The sequence below is a fragment of the Euprymna scolopes genome, chromosome 21 (genome assembly GCF_053919585.1).
Source record: "Euprymna scolopes isolate OS-2025 chromosome 21, ASM5391958v1, whole genome shotgun sequence".
Classification (NCBI taxonomy): Eukaryota; Metazoa; Mollusca; class Cephalopoda; order Sepiida; family Sepiolidae; genus Euprymna; species Euprymna scolopes.
In genome coordinates, this window is record NC_136502.1 from 16363675 (window position 1) to 16387956 (window position 24282).

The following is a 24282-nucleotide window of genomic DNA, read 5'->3' on the forward strand; positions in this document are numbered from 1 at the left end:
GTAGCTTGAAGCCCAACCAGGAAAGAGATGGAACCCTGCTTGTAAATTTGCACATGGGTGGAATTTGTAATTTGGCATGGTTTTTGCTTTACAGAAAGGTGCATTCCCTCGTTGGCTGGTAATGTTTTGGGGGAGCTAACTTAGGTCTAGTCTAAAGGAGATAATTCTGAGCCAACATATGCGTCAAAAATACAAATATTTTTACAGTTTTAAGAATTGGATTTTCACATTCGCTAGAATCTTCTTGTTCATAATTGGGTACCGAAACTTCCAAGTGCACCAATCACAATTCATATCACACCCCTTTCTCGCATTTTCTGCAACTTTGTATATTGACTAGTTTTATCCATAACCAGCAGGATCCGTTTCTTGACGTTGCCCAAATAGATATGTACATTGACTACTTATATTTATTATAGTTTACCTTTTCTATACGGTTGTCAGCAAGGCATTCAATGTCAATTATCGGACATCTTTGTTCTTTTACAATGCTTATTAGTTTTCATTCACGGGAAGTTTTAACACGAGTCAGTATCAGTGATCGCTCACTGATAAAAACAAGTGATGCTTCCTGGAGTACAAGTGACAAACAAGTCTTCACAGATTTCCAGTATTTACATTTTCTTTATAAATTTACCGGATGTAAACAGCTTCGAAAACTTCAATCGTTTGACGCGTTTGAGAATTTGCAAAAAAAAAAAAATTTTAAGCTAGAAAAGGCTTATATTTGACAGTTTAAATGTTCCCAAGCTCATTTCACATTTTGGACGGTCACAATGTAATTCATTCTCTTTTTTCAACTGTTGGCAAATGGCTGACTTGTTTATGAATACATCAAAACGCATCATTGTAAAATGAGAACGGTCACAGCTACAAACAAAAATAGAAATAAATAAAAATCTGGGTCGGCATTTTTCCTTCTTTTTTAAAAGCAATGCATTTATTGTACTTTACTCTCCCGTCTTGAAACCACTTAACGTCTCTCGCCATCATCCATCTCACTCGACGTACACCTTTCTTCTCCAATCTCATGCTGGCCATAGCCAGCCATTTCTCACCTCCATCTTTACACGTCCATTTTCCTTGACATCGACTTTTTTCTTCTGACCGCATGGTGCATTTTTTCTCCTTTTTTCTTTTTTCTTCTCGCGCACACTTCCTAATTTATATATCCGCGTTTTTCAGCTACTGCTGCTGCTAATCTCTTAGCAAGCCAGCTATTCTTCACTGCTTCTGCTATTTTCCCACGCGCTCATATGCACTATATTATATTATGGTGGATTTAATTTTATAGCAAAATTATATTTTAAACAGGATTTTTTAAAAAGATTTTTTAAGACTTTATGCAATTCATTTAAAATTGTATTATAACAATTGCAAACAATATTCTGAATCATTGGTGCGTTGTTGTTTTTGATTGACAAATGCGACATTAACTTAAAAAAATAACGTTATCTCATTTTTTTTTTTTCATATCGAATTTAGCCGACCCGAGCGTTCAGTATCATTTATGTCTGCACGATTGCATTTAAATCCAGAATACTACCTGTTAACCACTCTTTCCGACAGGGCAGAGGAAGAATAACACTTATAAAAACATTACTTTAACAGTACTTTTCTCATCAAAAAGCAATGCTTTATCATCACACCGAATTCAATTTTTTTCACTGTTTGGAAATGTTACAACAATAGCTTCACTTCAAGAATTTTATTTTGTAACCAAATAATATGAGTGGGTTCAAATTTGAACACGTACCATTTAAAGGTTAGTACTTTATAAATTTTTTATGTATTTTTTATTAGTGGCCCCATCTCTGTCAGGCCCAGGATGTATTAAACGATGACTATATTGACCACAAATCTGAATAATTCCATGATTTTAATACATTAACTATACATCTGACTAGATCGACGTTTTATATTCATTAACAATACATCCAACTGTACTTAATTCATCTTTGTACATCGACCGTATATTTTAACTATAACAACTTACGGTATTGGCCATACATTTAACTCTATACATATATTCCTGTATATTCATAATAATGTTGACTATTGCTACTGTTTTATATACACTGACCGTTCACCTGTGAAAGAGGTCATCAACCTCAGCAGCCGCCAACTGAGTCACTCTGAGGAAGCAGTACTAAATAAAGGTCTCAACTTCGCAACAACAACCAAACGCGTTCCATTCTTAGATATCATAACACACATGGAAGATATAGCCTTGAGAATCCCATCAACCCAAGGTGATGAAATAAGATGGAAAGTGAGACAAGTGCTCGAGAAAGCCAAGCCCCCTAAATCAAACATCTCTCGGGAAGATAGGCTGGCTATAAGAACCCTACAGAGTGACAGCAGTATAATAATTCTGCCAGCAGACAAAGGCAATGCTACAGTAGTGATGGACATGTCGGAGTACTCTGAAAAAATGGCAGGCCTAATCGCAGATAGTAGCTACGGTAAAATAAAGAAGGACCCAACTTTGAAAACCGAAAGAAAGCTGTTACAAATCCTTACCAAAAACAAGGAACACATCGCTCTGATGAGATATAGACAGCTGGTCCAGCATTACAGTAAGCTCCCACATATCGGCTAGCTATGGGCTCACCATTATCACCAGTGATGGCGAACATATACATGGAATACTTCGAATACATGGCCTTAGGTTCAGCTCCCTTAAAGCCCACCATGTGGCTAAGATACGTTGATGACACCTTCATACTCTGGCCCCATCAGGAAGACATCCAGGCTCTCCTAGACCATGTGAACTCAATAAGACCATCGATACAGTTCACAATGGAGAAAGAAAAAGATAACCAACTGGCCTTCCTTGATATACTCATATCACGCACAGAGCATGGGTTTAAGACATCCGTATATCGCAAGCCTACCTTCACCGGACAATACCTTAACTTCAATTCCCATCACCCATACAGTATCAAACATGGAATCGCACACTGCTTACAACATCGAGCAGAAACAATAAGTAGCAGCACCATTACGTACCACTAAGAAATGGTCAGGTTGAAGAATACCCTCCGTCGTAACAACTACCCCGATAGCATACTATCCACCAGACGTGTTAATAGTATAAGAGAGAAGAATGAAACTTAAAAGCCTCCAACGGTCTGCCTACCATACATACGAGGCATCTCCGAAAAGATTCAAAGAATATGTGCCCCCTACAACATCAGGACGGTATTCAAAAGCGAGTCAACACTCAGACGACACCTGGTACGAGTGAAGCCCCGAATGGAGGAGAACATAACCAAAAACTGCATATACTCCATCCCATGCAGTTGCAGAAAGGTTTACAAGGGTGAAACATGCCGCCCCCTTAAAGTAAGGGTGGAAGAACACCGAAAAGCGGTAACTAAAGGGGAGACGGAAAAATCGGGTGTAGCCAACCATGTCTGGATGGAGAGGGGGGACCATCCCTATGGGATGAACTAAAAATAATAAACAGAGAGACCCACTGGAAAGTGAGAAAACTTAAAGAAACAGCTCACATGCTCGGACATAACAACCTACTGAGCAAACCAAGCATAGAGCTGAATGCAATTTGGACACCTCTAGATAGATAGATAGAGAGAGAAAACCTTGAATAACAACATAGGTTTAACATTAACAAAAATCAACTAAGAATTGTCCTAGTGACATATGGCCGAGTGGTCCTAGACGTTGTATCAAAGTTTACAGTTACCCAAAGGTGCTGAGTTCAATCCTGAACGAAGGCAGTGAAAAAGTAACATTCAAAACAGAGAATCAGCAGCAGAGAATCCCAGAGAGATATGGAGTTCGAACACGGTACCCCCGTAATAATAATAAAGGGTTGGGTTTGAGACTCCTAACAAACGGTTCCCCAGTTCGATACAAAAACACCTGATGAAGGCCGGAAGGCAAAACGGCCGAAACGTTGTGACGATAACAACCAAGATGAGGAAGTCAGTCCGACAATCTCAATCACTGACCGTATATTTGACTATGAGAACGTTTTGTATACAATAGCTATACATTTGACTATATACAAATTGAGAATACATTTAATCATACCGGGTTCTTATATAAAGTACATTGGACCATGTACTTATGTATAAAACATGTTTTCTTTTTCCCATTGGCTGCATTAATCTCTTTGCTAAAAAAAAAAAAATGCAATCCATCCTGCCTGATTGACACTAGGCTCAGATCCCCAGAAACACGTAACATAACGGGATGAATAATAATAATAATAATAATAATAATAATAATAATAAAACAGATTGCACAGCAAAAAAAAAATGAAAAAATGTTCGATGCAGTTTAAGAATAAACCACGTCGAATCCATCAACAGAATTCTCCTTACCCCCCCCCTCTTGTTCTCCCTCTGTTTCTCTTTCTTTCAGTTCAGCTTGCAATATTGCTACACGTAAGTAACTTTCATATACTTAGAGACATTTTTAAGATACCACAGTAATGTGTGAATAACATACAAGATCCCACACTCTGCTGTTTAGACAAACACACTCACATAAATATATTTCAGAAAAAATAGAAAAAATACAATATAAGTAAACAGTAAACAGTAAGATATATTTTTTAGAATATAAGAATATATACATGTAAGATATATTGGACAAAACTGCACTCTTTCACTTTATATATACGTTCTTAAATAAACTACACACACACATATCATGGATATATGCATATATACATCATATATATATATATATATATATATATATATATATATATATATATATATATTACGTATATATACAAAGTGTAGTTTATTCAAGAATATATATATATTCTTGAATAAACTACACTATGTATATATATGTATACAAATATATATATTCTTGAATATACTGCACTATGTATATATATATATATATATATATATATATATATATATGTGCATACAAATGTATATATTCTTGAATAAAGAAAAATATGTATATGTATATATATATATATATATACGTATACAAATATATATATTTTTCAATAAATTACACTATGTATATATATACGTACACAAATATATATATTCTTAAATAAACTACAATATGTATATATATGTATGCATATATGTATATATTCTTGAATAAATTACAATGTATATATATATATATGCATACAAATGTATTTATTCTTGAATATACTACACTATATATATATATATATATATTTATATATATGTATACAAATATATATATATTCTTGAATATACAACAATATATATATATATATATATATATATATACAAATATATATATTCTTGAATAAACTGCAATATGTATATATATGTATAAAACATATATATTCTTGAATAAACTACACTATGTATATATATGTATATATAAATGTATACAAATATATATATATTCTTGAATAAACAACACTATGTATATATATATGTATACAAATGTATTTATTCTTGAATAAACTACAATATATATATATATATATATATATGTATACAAATATATATATATATTCTTGAATAAACTACACTATATATATATAATATATATATATATACAAATATATATATATATATTCTTGAATAAACTACACTATGTATATATATATATGTATACAAATATATATATTATTGAATAAATTACAATATGTATATATATGTATACAAATGTATATATTCTTGCACAAAATACAATATACATATACACATATTTGTTGAAGAAATACATTACATATATATTCTTAAAGACTACACTGTATATATATACATATATAGTGCAGTGTTTTCAAATTCACACACACACACACACACACACACACACACACACACACACACACACACACACACACACATATATATACAACGTTTAAAAGTCTTTAAAAAACGTATCTTCCTTTCGTATATGTTACATGCCCATTTTTTCCCTAGAATATTTAATAAATTCAGCCATCAATCCAGAATTGTGAGGCTCGATTGGTTTTTAAAAGTGATCTGTCATTCATACTTACGCTTGCAATTTTTCGCACAAAATTGATTTCTTCATCTATCAGTCATTCTGAAGAAGAAAAAAAGTAAACGTGTTATATTTAAAGATTTCAAAAGACACATTTTTTTCATTGTTTCTTTTCTTTTACACACATTCTTTGCACGAACTCTTCAATGGTTTTTCTTTTTGACCATAGAAATAAATTTGCAAATTATCAGTTTTATGAAGTCTTCTGTATTAGTTATTTATCAGAAATGAGACCTGGTGTTGCCCGGAAGCCAAAACTTATAACATGGAGATTTGGAGCAATTTTTATCACACATTTCATAATATATTTAGATTTTTGTTTTGTTTTATTTCAGGTCCTTAAGTAGCGAATTTATAAGCGGGTCATAATCTTTAAATTCAAACATTTTACTTTTCCATAGTGAATAAAAACAACTTTGTTATATATCTCTCCTCTTCCTCTGATTATATATATATATATATATATATATATATATATATATATATATATATATATATATATAAAGCTGAATGTGTGTGTGTGTGTGTGTGTGTGTGTGTGTGTGTGTGTGTGTGTGTCTGGTCACGAATAGGCTCCTATATGGTTGACTATTTTAAAAAACTAATTACATATAATGATAGAAGATATATTGAGACACAGGAATGGGTATGTTTGATCCTGCAGAACGATGGTTCATTAAAATTGTGGCGTCTGTGTTCGCACCTGGCCTAGAAAGTATGGAAATAAAAAATTTAAAAATTAAAAAAAAAAACGTTTACAAGTGTTTTTGATATAGATGTAAATAATAATACTTTGATAAGTATGTTTTAACTTAAATAGGGATGGTATAATAAAATTGTGGGGTCTGCGTTCGCGCCTGCCTCCATAGAATGGGATCGGCACAAACTTTAATAAAGACTTTTCATATCTATCTGCGTAAGTATACTTTGATAATTATGTTTCAGTTTGGAGAAATATGGTATAATAAAATTATGGGGTGTTCGTTCGCATCTGACCTCCATAGAATGTAAATATGTCACAAAGTTTAACAAGGTTTTTTTAATATAGATCCACAGAATATTGTGATAAGTGTTTCAATATGAACAGGTATGGTATAATAAATTATGGGGTTTATCTATTTTATTTTTACTTTCATCATATTTTGCTTTGGTTTTGATACCCCCGAATTCAAAGCTATCTCTTTACAACCCTTCCTTTTCATAACCTATCATACTTTAATAAATCAGAGTCCATTTTCTGTAGGCTGTTTTTGAACCCCGTCAACGACGGGTACTTTTGCTAGTATATATATATATATATATATATATATATATATATATATATATATATATACGTGGCCTAGCAAGGCCACAGGGGACACAAACAAGCAAAAAAAACACCTAAGCAAAATCAATCTCAAAGCAGCAAAACTAAAGCTGGCCCTCCAGGACAAATGTAGGCAAATTTGGGCATATTTATTGGTTTGAAAATATAGGTTCTATTTTACTAATTGTCATAAAATATTAACCATAGAAAAGTATTATAATCTTCAAAAAGCCTGCAAATTTTCATGTAGTTTCGACCCATAGAACCAACAATATGAGCATTTCAGTATTCAGTTTAGATCCCAGTAAAGATATATATATATTTACATTTAGAATGTGAGAGATTATATAATTATTTCCACAGCCAAACAACGTCGCTGCTTACAAGAGCCATAACAGCCAACAAACCGGAAGTCCAAGACTCGAGTTTCACCTTCATTTGGGCTCATCAGTTAGACATATTGGAACCCAGGATTCGAATCCTGGGTTCCAATATGTCTAATGAGATTTTTAACGAGTTTAGTTTTTACCATTTTACCATTTGGTTGTAGCAAAGACAGTACTACATGGATATATAAAATCATAAAGAAATATCAATTCCGTGCATTTGCCTGACGAATTCCCACGAGGATGAAACGTGGAAAATTTGGTGTAGTTTAATTGCCATATTTATTTTCCAAACTTACTACCTAGCTCTATTAAAGTATAAAGAATGTCATAGTAAATACTAAAAATATTTACATAAAATTTGACGTAGACACACACACACACACACACACACACACACACATATATATATATATATATATATATATATATATATATATATATATATATATATATAAAAGATAGAAATGTTAGTTGGATTCCGTAAGTTAAACCTAAATCGCATTATAATCGATTAATCGATATTTGATTTTCTCTAGCTAATAAAACAGCGAAAATTTCATATAAAAAGTTCTAATCGATTTCATTAATTACATATTCTATTCCAGCGGATAATTTTTTTCAATAAAAAAAAACTTACAGAAAATCACAGAAAAGTTTGTGTTTTCATATAAAAGCATATTCCAATGTGTGCTTACTTGTTCAAATTTATTATAAAATCTAAAATAATTAAAGCGCAAAGAAAAATATAAAGTTTTTCATAAATATCTACAAATAATTTTTTTCTTTTAAAATATATTTAAAACACATGTTTATATAATTTTTGAATAATGAAACCAATAATTGTCTTTTACGTTTTTGCAACATTTTCATCATCTTTTTCGATGCTAAGCAATATGTAGCTATTTATATCCTTCACACCACAGGAAGGTGTGACAAAGTCAGAGAGTAAGGAGAGTTAAACCAGCGACAATAAAGGAGGAACACTCTGGCCTAGCAAAAAATTGGCTGGACAGCTTCGTCGGCATTCCACACTTAAGACGCCTCAGTTAGTAAACAATGAACTTACCCCCCACAAAAAGCCTCCTAGCTATTACCCATATGAATACCTCAGTACGACAGGTAGAAGGCCAGTTCACTTCATATTTCTACGCCAGCCTCCTCACAAATAAAACAGGAAAACCTTACACAATAAAAAATATTGGGAGAGTTTAAACAATAAGTACGTTGAGTTCAGAAACTTTTACATAGTTGTCCTGACTCTATGTTGCTTTAGTAATATTATTACTTGATTTGGTTTTGTTTTCTTTTTTCTCTAGTACTTATTTATTAGCCAGATTATTTATTTATTGTGAAACCAGTATGAAAAGTCATAGCAATAAGCGTCCACGGTTGGCGTGCGTTCAATCTAGAGAATCACTGGAATTCGAACCTGGAACTTTTCCGATCTGAAAATAAGATGAATTCGGAGTCCGAGATGACAGCATAAAAAGAATTTTGGCTTTCAAGAAACGTTATCTCGTTCATGTAAACTCGTTATCAAATCGGAAGAAGACGAAAAGAAAAGCATGACGATATTTTTTACTATTTATTTAAAAAAAAAACAGATTATTATAAGTCAAACTTAATTACTCCGATATCGTTTAAAATATAACTGAACCCAGATTAGACTTGCTAAGAATTGTAAAACAAAAAAATGACTATCAAATTTTGATAAGTAGGGAAAGTCACGGTTGGCATGTGCTCACTATAGAGAAGCACTGGCACTCGAACATGGAACCCTTCTGATAAAAAATAAGACGAATGTAAATTTAGATTCTGCTGGGTTCAAGGTGGCAACGTAAAAAGACACTTTTGTTTTTTCGTTTTCGATAAACGTTATTTCGTTCAGGTGAGTTCTTTGTTAGTTGGGGAGAAGAAGACGAAACGAAAAGCACGACCGCTGCTTGGCTGAAGAAGCGAGTTGAGACGTGGGCGATAAAAGCCTCTTGTGCCGGTCAAGGACAAACAACGCTGAGAGTTAGAAGAGTTCTGACCTTTTTTTTTTGCTTTCATAAATGTTTTCAAATTTCAAAGTTCTACAAATTAATTCTTCAAAAAAAAAAAAAAAAAATAATAATAATAAAAAAACTGGAATAATCAAAATGGATTCTAGCAGATTTCATTTCATAATTAAAAAAAATGAATTTTTTAAAGTTTAATAAAGAACTGATAGTAAACATTTAATTTTTTATTTTTACCAAATTTTATCTTTCTGATGTCTATTACTTCATTCATGCTAAGTATTTTACATTCGATTTGTAACCATATGTGACAAAGCAAAGACGCGCGTATCGTGGCTATATGCAAATGCCGATCTGTGTGCGAAGTGACGTCACAGCGAGGAAGAAAAGAAAAAGATATGAAGAGAAGACCGTTTGAGCCGAAAATCACGTTTTATTTAGGAAAGTATCAGCAGAAATAAAGTGAGTCGAGTTATTCCTTTGCAACTGAGTCTTCAACGTCTTGGATTCCGTTAACACGTGTTTAAACGTTGGTAATATGTTACACATACAGAATTGATCTCTGGTGCTAGAAACGGAAAAGTATGGTCAAGCGATGTCAAAAATATACAAAAAATAACATGTTAACATATTTTTTAATATAATTATTAAGAAATATTTAATTTTCCCATTTAATTACCCATTATTTTAATAATTAGTAACTCATGATTACACATTATTTTAAAAACTAGAACCCCATAATTACCCATATTTTAATAATTAGTATCCCATAATTACCTATTATTTTAATAATAAGTATCCCATGATTACACATTATTTTAATAATTATTATCCCATAATTAACCATAATTTTAATAATTAGTATCCCATAATTACTCATTAATTAAATAATTAGAATCCCACCGAATCCCACTATTTTAATAATAAGGATCCCATAATTACCCATTATTTTAATACTTAGTATCCCATAATTACCCATAATTTTAATAATTAGTATCCCATAATAACCCATTATTTTAATAATTAGTATCCATAATTACACATTATTTTAATAATTAGTATCCCATAATTACCCATTATTTTAATAATTAGTATCCCATAATTGCCCATTATTTTAATAATTAGTATCCCATGATTACCCATTATTTAAATAATTAGTATCCCATGATTACATGATTATTTTAATAATTAGTATCAGATGATAACATGATTATTTGAAAAATTAGTATCCCATGATTACATGATTATTTTCATAATGAGTATCCCATGATTACATAATTATTTTAATAATAAGAATCCCATGATTGCATGATTATTTAAAAAAATAGTATCCCATGATTACATGATTATTTTAATAATAAGCACCCCATGATTACATGATTATTTTAATAATAAGCACCCCATGATTGCATGATTATTTAAATAATTAGTATCCCATGACTATATGATTATTTTAAAATTTAGTATCCCATGATTACATAATTATTTTAAAAATTAGTATCCCATGATTACATAATTATTTTAAAAATTAGTATCCCATGATTACATAATTATTTTAAAAATTAGTATCCGATGATTACAGAATTATTTTTAAAATACGTATCCCATGGTTATCTGATTATTTTAATACTTAGTATCCCATGATTGCATGATTATTTTTAAAATGAGTATCCCATGATTACATAATTATTTTAAAAATTAGTATCCTATGATTACATGATTATTTTTAAAATAGTATCCAATAATTACATGATCATTTTAAAAATTAGTATCCCATGATTATTTTAAAAATTAGTATCCCATGATTGCATGATTATTTTAATAATTCGTATCCCATGATTACATGATTATTTTAATAATTAGTATCCCATGATTACATGATTGTTTTAATAATTAGCATCCCATAATGACATGATTATTTTAAAAAATAGTATCGCATGATTACATGATTATTCTTAATTTAGTATCCCATGGTTACATGATTTTTTTTTTAAATACGTATCCCATGATTACATGATTATTTTAAAAATTAATATCCCATGGTTACATGATTATTTTTATAAATGGTATCCCATGATTACATCATTATCCTAAAACTTAGTATCCCATGATTAAATGATTATTTTAAAAATTAGTAACCCATGATTACATGATTATTTTAAAAATTAATATCCCATGATTACATGATTATTTTTATAATTGGTATCCCAGGATTACATAATTTTCCTAAAAATTAGTATCCCATGATTAAATGATTATTTTAAAAATCAGTATCCCATGATTACATGATTATTTTAAAAATTAGTATTCCATGATTAAATGATTATTTTAAAAATTAGTATCCCATGATTAAATGATTATTTTAATAATTAGTATCCCATGATTACATGATTATTTTAAAAATTAGTATCCCATGATTACATGATTATTTTAAAAATTAATATCCCATGATTACCTGATTATTTTTATAATTGGTATCCACAGATTACATCATTATCCTAAAAATTAGTATCCCATGATTAAATGATTATTTTAAAAATTAGTATCCCATGATTACATGATTATTTTAAAAATTAGTATCCCATGATTAAATGATTATTTTAAAAATTAGTATCCCATGATTACATGATTATTTTAATAATTAGCATCCCATGATTACATGATTGTTTTACAAATTAGTATCCCATGATTACATGATTATTTTAAAAATTAGAATCCCATGATTACATGATTATTTTAAAAATTAGTATCCCATGATTACATGATTATTTTCATAATGAGTATCCCATGATTACATAATTATTTTAAAAATTAGTTCCCATGATTAAATGATTATTTTAAAAATTAGTATCCCATGATTAAATGATTATTTTAATAATTAGTATCCCATGATTACATGATTATTTTAAAAATTAGTATCCCATGATTAACTGATTATTTTAATAATTAGCATCCCATGATTACATCATTATTTTAAAAATAAGTATCCCATGATTACATGATTATTTTAATAATTAGTGTCCCATGGTTACATGATTATTTTAATAATTAGTATCCCATGATTATATTTCAATAAAAATTAGAATCCCATGATTACATGATTATTTAAAAAATTAGTATTCCATGATTACATGATTATTTTAAAAATTAGTATCCCATGATTACATGATTATTTAAAAAATTAGTATCCCATAATTACATGATTGTTTTAAAAATTAGTATCCCATGATTACATGATTATTTTCATAATGAGTATCCCATGATTACATAATTATTTTTATAATTAGAATCCCATGTTTACATGATTATTTTAAAAATGAGTATCCCATGGTTACAGGATTATTTTAAAAATTAGTATCCCATGATTACATGATTATTTTAATAATTAGTATCCCATGATTACATAATTATTTTAATAATTAGAATCCCATGATTACATGATTATTTTAAAAATTAGTATCCCATGATTACATGATTATTTTAAAAATTATTATCCCATGATTACATGATTATTTTCATAATGAGTATCCCATGATTACATGATTATTATAATAATTAGTATCCCATGATTACATGATTATTTTAAAAATTAGTATCCCATGATTGCATGATTATTTTAAAAATTAGTATCCCATGATTACATGATTATTTTAAAAATTAGTATCCCATGATTACATGATTGTTTTTAAAATTAGTATCCCATGATTACATGATTATTTTAAAAATTAGAATCCCATGATTGCATGATTATTTTAAAAATTAGTATCCCATGATTACATAATTATTTTAATAATTAGAATCCCATGATTGCATGATTATTTTAAAAATTAGTATCCCATGATTACATAATTATTTTAATAATTAGAATCCCATGATTACATGATTATTTTAAAAATTAGTATCCCATGATAACATGATTATTTTAAAAATTAGTATCCCATGATTACATGATTATTTTCATAATGAGTATCCCATGATTACATAATTATTTTAATAATTAGAATCCCATGATTGCATGATTATTTTAAAAATTAGTATCCCATGATAACATGATTATTTTAAAAATTAGTATCCCATGATTACATGATTATTTTCATAATGAGTATCCCATGATTACATAATTATTTTAATAATTAGAATCCCATGATTACATAATTATTTTAATAATTAGTATCCGATGATTACAGAATTATTTTTAAAATACGTATCCCATGGTTATCTGATTATTTTAATAATTAGTATCCCATGATTGCATGATTATTTTTAAAATGGGTATCCCATGATTGCATAATTTTTTTAAAAATTAGTATCCTATGATTACATGATTATTTTTAAAATAGTATCCAATAATTACATGATTATTTTAATAATTATTATCCCATGATTACATGATTATTTTAAAAATTAGTATCCGATGATTACAGAATTATTTTTAAAATACGTATCCCATGGTTATCTGATAATTTTAATAATTAGTATCCCATGATTACATGATTATTTTTAAAATGAGTATCCCATGATTACATAATTATTTTAAAAATTAGTATCCCATGATTACATGATTATTTTGAAAATAGTATCCAATAATAACATGATTATTTTAATAATTAGTATCCCATGATTATTTTAAAAATTAGTATCCCATGATTGCATGATTATTTTAATAATTCGTATCCCATGATTACATGATTATTTTAAAAATTAGTATCCCATGATTACATGATTATTTTTAAAATAAGTATCCCATAATGACATGATTATTTTAAAAAATAGTATCGCATGATTACATGATTATTCTTTATTTAGTATCCCATGGTTACATGATTTTTTTAAAAATTAGTATCCCATGATCACATGATTATTTTAAAAATTAATATCCCATGGTTACATGATTATTTTTATTAATGGTATCCCATGATTACATCATTATCCTAAAAATTAGAATCCCATGATTAAATGATTGTTTTAAAAATTAGTATCCCATGATTACATGATTATTTTAAAAATTAATATCCCATGATTACATGATTATTTTTATAATTGGTATCCCATGATTACATGATTATCCTAAAAATTAGTATCCCATTATTAAATGATTATTTTAAAAATTAGTATTCCATGATTACATGATTATTTTAAAAATTAGTATTCCCATGATTACATGATTATTTTAAAAATTAGTATCCCATGATTCACTGATTATTTTAATAATTAGCATCTCATGATTACATGATTATTTTAAAAATCAGTATCCCATGATTACATGATTATTTTAATAGTTAGTGTCCCATCGTTACATGATTATTTTAATAATTAGTATCCCATGATTATATTTCAATAAAAATTAATATCCCATGATTACATGATTATTTTAAAAATTAGTATCCCATGATTACATGATTATTTTAAAAATTAGTATCCCATGATTACATGATTATTTTAAAAATTAGTATCCCATGATTACATGATTATTTTAAAAATTAGTATCCCATGATTACATGATTATTTTCATAATGAGTATCCCATGATTACATAATTATTTTAATAATTAGAATCCCATGATTACATAATTATTTTAATAATTAGAATCCCATGATTACATGATTATTTTAAAAATTAGTATCCCATGATTACATGATTTTTTTAAAAATTAGTATCCCATGATTGCATGATTGTTTTAAAAATAATATCCCATGATTACATGATTATTTTAAAAATTAGTATCCCATGATCACATGATTATTTTAAAAATTAGTATCCCATGATTACATTATTATTTTAAAAATTAGTATCCTATGGTTACATGATTATTTTAAAAATTAGTATCCCATGATTACATGCTTATTTTAAAAATTGATATCCCATGATTACATGATTGTTTTAAAAATTAGTATCCCATGATTACATGATTATTTTAAAAATTAGTATCCCATGATTACATGATTATTTTAAAAATTAGTATCCCATGATTACATGATTATTTTAAAAATTAGTATCCCATGATTACATGATTATTTTAATAATTAGTATCCCATGATTACATGATTATTTTAAAAATTAGTATCCCATGATTACATGATTATTTTTAAAATTAGTATTCCATGATTACATGATTTTTTTAAAAATTAGTATCCCATGATTACATGATTATTTTAAAAATTAGTATCCCATGATTACATGATTATTTTAAAAATTAGTATCCCATGATTACATGATTATTTTAATAATTAGTATCCCATGATTACATGATTATTTTAAAAATTAGTATCCCATGATTACATGATTATTTTAAAAATTATTATCCCATGATTACATTATTATTTTAAAAATTAGTATCTTATGATTACATGATTATTTTAAAAATTAGTATCCCATGATTACATGATTATTTTAAAAATTAGTATCCCATGATTACATGATTATTTTAAAAATTAGTATCCCATGATTTCATGATCATTTTAAAAATTAGTATCCCATGATTATTTTAAAAATTAGTATCCCATGATTACATGATTATTTTAATAATTAGTATCCCATGATTACATGATTATTTTAAAAATTAGTATCCCATGATTACATGATTATTTTAAAAATTAGTATCCCATGATTACATGATTATTTTAAAAATTAGTATCCCATGATTACATGATTATTTTAAAAATTAGTATCCCATGATTACATTTCAATAAACTTGAATCTTAGGATCATCTCCACCATTCCAGTAATTATAGGAGTAACCGAACTTATGAAGAAAAAATGTTAAACACTACCAAGTGAACCAAGTGCAAAATAGATACAAACAATTGCACTTTAGGGGACGGTCAGAATTTTTTAAAGATTTTTCGGTCGAAATGTCTGACATAGAGCGTGAATGTCTGGCATCCAGTAGGATGCCCATCTCCAGCTAGAACGGAAAGAAAATTAAAAAAAAACAAAGAAAAAAAAAACAAACTGAATGTAGGTATGCTTATTTCTGTAGATAAAAAGCACATTTCAGGGTCTGTGGATAGAGGCGTTGCTCTACAATTCCAGAAGAGCATTACCCAAAGCACATCAGAAGATTATTTTGCGAAAATGTGTTGAGGCAACAACTATGAAAGGCAGTAATTACTGTGGATATAGTTAGGAGAATAAGCATTCCTATCGCGTCGCGGTTTATCACCTGAAGAAGACCAGAGGAATAGTTGACCGAAAGGTTTTGAAGCAACAACAACTATGCAGATGAGGATAACAGTCCAAAAATAAATAAAAAATATAACAAATTTCTAATTGTGTAATTATGTGTTAACATGTTCATAATGTTTGTTTAGAAACAATTTCTTTCCAATTTGTTTTTCAAATAGTTTATTTAGAATTAATGTGTATTGTGTTTAGAAAATTTTCAAATGAAGATTGATAGTTTGGATTATTCCGGCTACTATTCTCATTAAAAGTTTTATTTTCACAACGTTTCAGTTGATGTAATCACCGACCGTATTCAGAAAAACTTCGCGAGTTCAACAAGATAAAAACCGAAGATGGCTGTTTGGTTGCTTTGTTTTACAGCTTATCAACTCTTTTGCGGATTATTTAATGCGGATTCAAGTTATTTTGAAAAAGTTTCTATGTTTCAAGTTTTTTATATTTTCAAATATTTATTTGTAGAGTTTGGTTTGGTTGTTTTGTTTATGGTATATCAACACTTTTGGAGTTCAGTCGTTTTCGTAAAAGTTTTTATTTTCAAGTTTTTTAGATCTTCAAATATTTACTCATGGTGTTTAGTTTGGTTATTTTGAAACGGAAAATCCTGTTCTTTTGGTTTGCAGAACATGATTGAGTTTTGCAATAAAAAATGAATCAAAAACAATAACATCAATGTTTGATGCAGTTTCAGTTAACAAGCTAGTATATTCAAGCAACGTGATCTGACAGCACCAGAATACACCCAAATAAAGTTGGAGTTTACATCGGCTGAAACATTGTGAGAATAAGACACAAAATGAAGACAATATTTCAAATGATATAATGTAATAGTTGTTATGCTAATTATGTGACTTTTTTTTAGTTGTTATGCTACTTATGTGACATTTTAATTCTAATGTTAATAATGTGAATTTTTTAGTTGTTATGCTAATTATGTGACATTTTTAGTTTTTTATGCTAATTATGTGACTTTTTAGTTGTTATGCTAATAATGCGACTTTTTTAGTTGTTATGCTACTTATGTGACTTTTGTAGTTTTATGCTAATTATGTCTTTTTTAATTGTTATGCTAATTATGCGACTTTTTTAGTTGTAATGCTAATTATGTGACTTTTTAATTGTTATGTTAATAATGTGATTTTTTTAGCTGTTACGCTACTTATGTGACTTTTTTAATTGTTATGCTAATTATGCGACTATTTTAGTTGTAATGAAAATTATGTGACTTTTTTTAGTTTTTATGCTAATTATGTGACTTTTTTAATTGTAATGCAAATTATGTGACTTTTTTTTAGTTGTAATGCTAATTATATGACTTTTTAGGTGTTAGGCTAATTATGTGACTTTTTAGTTGTTAAAATAATTATGTGACTTTTTTAATTGTTATGCAAATTATGTGACTTTTTTAGTTGTAATGCAAATTATGTGACTTTTTAATTGTTATGCTAATTATGTGACTTTTTTATTGTTATGCTAATTATATGACTTTTTTTAGTTGTAATGCAAATTATGTGACTTTTTAATTGTTATGCTAATTATGTGACTTTTTTATTGTAATGCTAATTATGTGACTTTTTATTGTTATGCTAATTATGTGACTTTTGTAGTTGTTATGCCAACTATGGGACTTTTTTAATTGTAATGCTAATTATGTGACTTTTTTAATTGTAATGCAAATTATGTGACTTTTTTAGTTGTTATGCTAATTATGTGACTTTTTTGTTGTTATGCTAATTATGTGACTTTTTTGTTGTTATGTTAATTATGTAATTTTTTTAGTTGTTATGCTAATTATGTGACTTTTTTAATTGTTATGCTAATTATGCGACTACTTTAGTTGTAATGCAAATTATGTGACTTTTTCAGTTGCTATGCTAATTATGTGACTTTTTGAGTTTTATGCTATTTATGTGTCTTTTTAATTGTTATGCTAATTATGCGACTTTTTAAGTTGTAATGCTAATTATGTGACTTTTTTAATTGTAATGCAAATTATGTGGCTTTTTTAGTTGTAATGCTAATTATATGACTTTTTAGTTGTTAGGCTAATTATGTGACTTTTTAGTTATAATAATTATGTGACTTTTTTTATTGTTATGCTAATTATGTGACTTTTTTAGTTGTTAGTCTAATTATTTGACTTTTTTCATTGTTATGCTCATTATCCGACTACTTTAGTTATAATGCAAATTATGTGACTTTTTAAGTTGTTATGCTAATTATGTGACTTTTTTAATTGTAATGCTAATTATGTGACTTTTTTTAGTTGCAATGCTGATTATATGACTTTAGTTGTAATGCTAATTATTTGACTTTTTAGTTGTTATACTAATTATGTGACTTTTTTAATTGTTATGCTACTTATGTGACTTTTTTATTGTTATGCTAATTATATGACTTTTTTAGTTGTAATGCAAATCATGTGACTTTTTAATTGTTATGCTAATTATGTGACTTTTTTATTGTTATGCTAATTATGTGACTTTTGTAGTTGTTATGTCAATTATGGGACTTTTTTAATGGTAATGCGTATTATGTGACTTTTTTAATTGTAATGCTAATTATGCTACTTTTTAGTTGTTATTCTGATTATGTGACTTTTTAGTTGTTATGCTAATTATGTGATTTTTTAGTTGTTATTCTAATTATGTGACTTTTTAGTTGTTATTCTAATTATGTGACTTTTTAGTTGTTATGCTAATTATGTGACCTTTTAGTTGTTATTCTAATTATGTGACTTTTTAGTTGTAATGCTAATTATGTGACTTTTTAGTTGTTATTCTAATTATGTGACTTTTTAGTTGTTATTCTAATTATGTGACTTTTTAGTTGTTATTCTAATTATGTGACTTTTTAGTTGTTATGCTAATTATGTGACTTTTTAGTTGTTATGCTAATTATGTGACTTTTCAGTTGTTATGCTTATTATATGACTTTTTAGGTTTTATTCTGATTATGTGACTTTTTAGTAGTTATGCTAATTATGTTACCTTTTAGTTGTTATGCTAATTATGTGACTTTTTCAGTTGTTATGCTAATTATGTGACTTTTTAGTTGTTATGCTAATTATGTGACCTTTTAGTTGTTATGCTAATTATGTGACTTTTTAATTGTTATGCTAATTATGTGACTTACATGCATAATTATCTGTTGATCAAACTTTAAAAAACCATGACTAAAATCTAAACTATAATGATGATAATAATAAAAATAGTAGTAACAATACTATTACCACTACCTCCACCATCAACACCACTACTACTACTACTACTAATAATAATAATAATGATAATACTGTTAATAATAATTACTAGGGCATGCTTAAAGGAAAGGGATACAGACAAGTGGGGGGGTCAGAGTAGCAGGAAATGGGGTTGAGGAATGAGGGTTAAGTGGTTCCGTAAAAAATAAATATATATATTCACTTGTCATCTCTTTGGTAAAAGATACAATCGCGTGATTTTCAAAGACACGATTCAAGCAAGCAAAGACGCCTGAGTAGTCCAGAGCGAAATGCAACCACAGAGAAGTAAATGCAGGGTCCAAATCCTAAACAACACTTTTGTACAATGTCAGATAGAAGCATTTAGTAGAGTAATAGCAATAGGGTGAAGTTGGTACATTTATCCAAGTTTCTCATCAATAACTTTGAATCTGACAAATCAATGTTTGATTCTAAATAGTCATTTTGTGGTGTTGTTCGTGGTTGCACCATGTTCTTCAGAACAATAGAAACCAATTCCAATTAATTTCTTTCATAAAATACTTTATCCGGCTAGGAATATTTTTCAACAGTGAACAACCTTTGTTATCAGCAGCTAATGTAAATTAAAACGATTACCATCTTTCATCTCAGCAACAAATTAAAGTACAAATAGTAAATGCTTACAATCATATATTCTTTCAGTTTTTATAATAATAAATAGCACTTGTTATTACTCTTATTAGATAATAACGTTACTTTATTTTAGTACGTCTAGTTTCCTTCTTGTTTCTTTCCTTTTTAATCATAAAATCGCTCGATTCAGTTCTAGAAGAATGAGAGCGAAACTGGTCAGCTGGTTCTTTTTTTTTGCAGTATTTTTTTTTCTCTCTTAATCATGAATATTCAAAAATAAGTCTTCCCTTTGTAATTGCAATATTGAAATCTTGTACCCCACAAAAAAAATAATAAATAACAGTTAAATGATATATTTTGTATTTATATACAATAAAAGGTTGAAAAAGTATTTGACTCTCACATAATATGACGTAACTCAGAAAAATACCATCATCATCACCATCATCATCATCATCATCATCATCATCATCATCATTACAATCTTCTATTGAACACAGGTCTTCTTTAAAGTTTGTTTTTGTAAATGTAAGTTTGAAGATGTAACAAAATATTTTACAATTCCGTGTTTCATGGAATATTTGGCAATTTCAATCATGGCTTCAAAGACTTTTGAAAAGATGCTTCAAATTGTCATAGTTTATCATTTTTTTTTACCTTTTTTACACGACAGAATTCAATGATGGAACATTATTTGTTTTTAAACTACACAGTTTTCTTTTCACTTTGATCCAACGTTGAAAGTTAAATGCAGTATATTTATACATGAAAGATTGAAAATTAAATATATTTATATTATAGCACCTTTTGGTTAATCTATATATGTGTTCTTCTGTGTGTCATGCTTACGTTTGTTTTTCTTCTGCGTGACTGTCGTTTAATTGGTAATCCCATCTATTTCTTGTAATAAATAATTTTACCAAGAATTCCTCGTAAGTTTTGATTTCGGTTTCGATTATAGCTGATGCCACTTAAGTCATCTATTTTTTTATAAATAATTTTACCAAGAATGCTTCATAAGTTTTGGTTTCGGTTTCGATTATAGCTGAAGGAACTCAAGTTATACATATATTTCTTTATAAGTTTTGGTTTCGGTTTCAATACAAGCTGATCCACATAAGTAACATGGATATATTCTGGTTCATATTTTTTAAATCACAACTTTATAATATGTAAAAATCGGTAGGGAATTGACTCCATAATAATATATACGAAATTTTCATAACTTAAAACATCATATTTCAGCGTATTTTTCGACCGGGCTACGCCTGGGGTACCTGCTAGTTAAGATAAATACTTTTTAGTTTTAGCAAAAGAACTACAGTAATATCAGGGCGTCTCCATTTACACTGAAATGACACCTGCAGAATTCCAACATCAATATATTGCATATAAGAGAGTCCACTGTGGAATTTCCACAAGTCCCGCTAGTAAATAATTAATTGAATAAAAATCTTATGAAACTATAAGTATTTATTGCTTATTTTATAGGATTAAAAAAAATTAAATCTACAAAATGGTGGCTATAGAATTGGAGATCAGTCTATAACTAAAAAAAATTGCATTATAGCATTGGAGAGGAAAGCGTAATGTTAAAAAACTGCATTCAATTTATTCGATTAAACCAATCAAAATAAAATCAGATGTAACCCCCCCCCCAAAAAAAAATATAAAAATGTAGATAAGTATTTTAAAATTTTCCGAAATTGACTAGCTATTCGAAATTAAATATTGATTTTGTACGACGTAACTGTCTAACTTCGAGAATCATATATATATATTATTAGATAAATATAGGATGTGCGATAATGCTATCGTTTGACAACTTTTTAAAAGTTAAACTCACATTGTGACATCATCCATTTTTAAGTAAATATTGTTAGCCAACGTGTTTACATGTTATGTGCCATAACATGTAACGGCGTTGATTAATAATAATTTCCAAGTTGTTGCGTTCTGGACGTAAAAGAATAAATGTGTGAAAATAACTAAGAATAGCATAGAATCATTATCCTTACCTGATAATCGTTGCTAGAATAATAAAAATCTAATCTTTACCTGATCATTATGCTGGAATGGAAAATATCTACCCAGTGGATTAAAGAAAGGAATCAACTCAAATTTTTGTACAGGTTAACAGGTTCCATATAAAGATTCCCAAGATCGACAAGTTCCATCGGAAAAGGTCAGAGGTTAAGTCGGCCAAAATCTTTTAAATAAAACAACCAAGATGAAAATCGTAGTCAAAATAGATCAAATAATACGAAAATAATTAGTACAAAGGTGTACTCATGGATAAATACAATATATATATATATATATATATATATATATATATATATAGTAGAAATGGTAATTAATAATAATAATAATATATATATATATAGTAGAAATGGTAATTAATAATATATATATATATATATATATATATATAGTAGAAATGGTAATTAATAATATATATATATATATATAAAATATATATATAGTAGAAATAATAATTAATAAAAACCCGAAGAAAGTGCTCAATACTGTTGTAGAGCAAATATGCGTTTTATTTTTCATTACCGTTTTTTTCTGTTCAGTTACATTTTTGTTTATTTATGGTAAACGAACTTTTCTGTAAAGTCTGAGGAGGTTACATAACGGCCAAAAAACGGCCACGTAGCTGAAACAAAAATGTAACTGAACAGAAAAAAAAACGGTAATAAAAAATAAAACGCATATATATATATATATATATATATATATATATATATATATATATATATAATATATATAGTAGTTAGTAATTTATAAAATATATATGGCGATTAAGCTACACTGAATATTCGGTATTTCATCCACTCTAGGATTCGTCAGGCTTATGCGCGAATTCTGTGGTTGTTTCTCGTTTTTATGTGGTCCTCTTCTGTTGAGGATTTTAGTTAGCCAATCAGCTTTCTAGTATCCATCGCGCCCCTTCCTATCAGCGAATGACCATGCATTTTATCGAACAAAGGATCTGTTTTAGAACTAGGTTAGTGGTTTAAGGCAGACCTTTTCTTTTTTTTTATATATATAAATATACATATGTGTACATACATATATGCACATATATATACATATATATACATACATAGATGTGTGATCGTTTATGTATATTCATATTTATTTAATTTATTTATTTGTTTATTTTCTATTGCTTTTGTTAGTTTTAAAGCTATTCTGTATCGCTATCCTAGAGTAAGTTTTATTTTGTGAACACAATTATTTGCTATTTCTCTTCTACAGTTTAATAAATTTTGGGGTTCTTTAAAGTATAGGATAGCAAATTTTTCATGAAGGCATAATTTACATGAGTCGTCTAAATGCCTACACGTGGTAGCTTGTCTTATTACTTTCCATTCGACTACCGGCAAATGTCCGCTTTCTTTGAGTTCCCAGTATTTATTCGCTAGTGTTGTTTTTATACAGTGTTTTTTATTGTTGAATGTACTTTTGTGGTCATAGTATCGGGTTTTGAAATCTAAGGAAGTCATGCCTACGTAATATTTCTTGTTATTCGGGTTTTCTTTCGAAAATATTGTTGCCTGATAA

At 28.1% G+C, this 24282-nt stretch overlaps 1 long non-coding RNA gene across 1 annotated transcript in view; it reads right to left on the reverse strand.

Annotated features, from left to right (window-relative positions):
- The window catches only part of LOC145242021 (uncharacterized), a 270257-nt gene that overhangs the window by 40807 nt on the left and 205168 nt on the right, over positions 1 to 24282 (reverse strand). The window contains exon 2 of the long non-coding RNA XR_013862638.1: positions 5987 to 6033. This is a non-coding gene — a long non-coding RNA (uncharacterized LOC145242021). The remainder of the gene's footprint in view (positions 1 to 5986; positions 6034 to 24282) is intronic.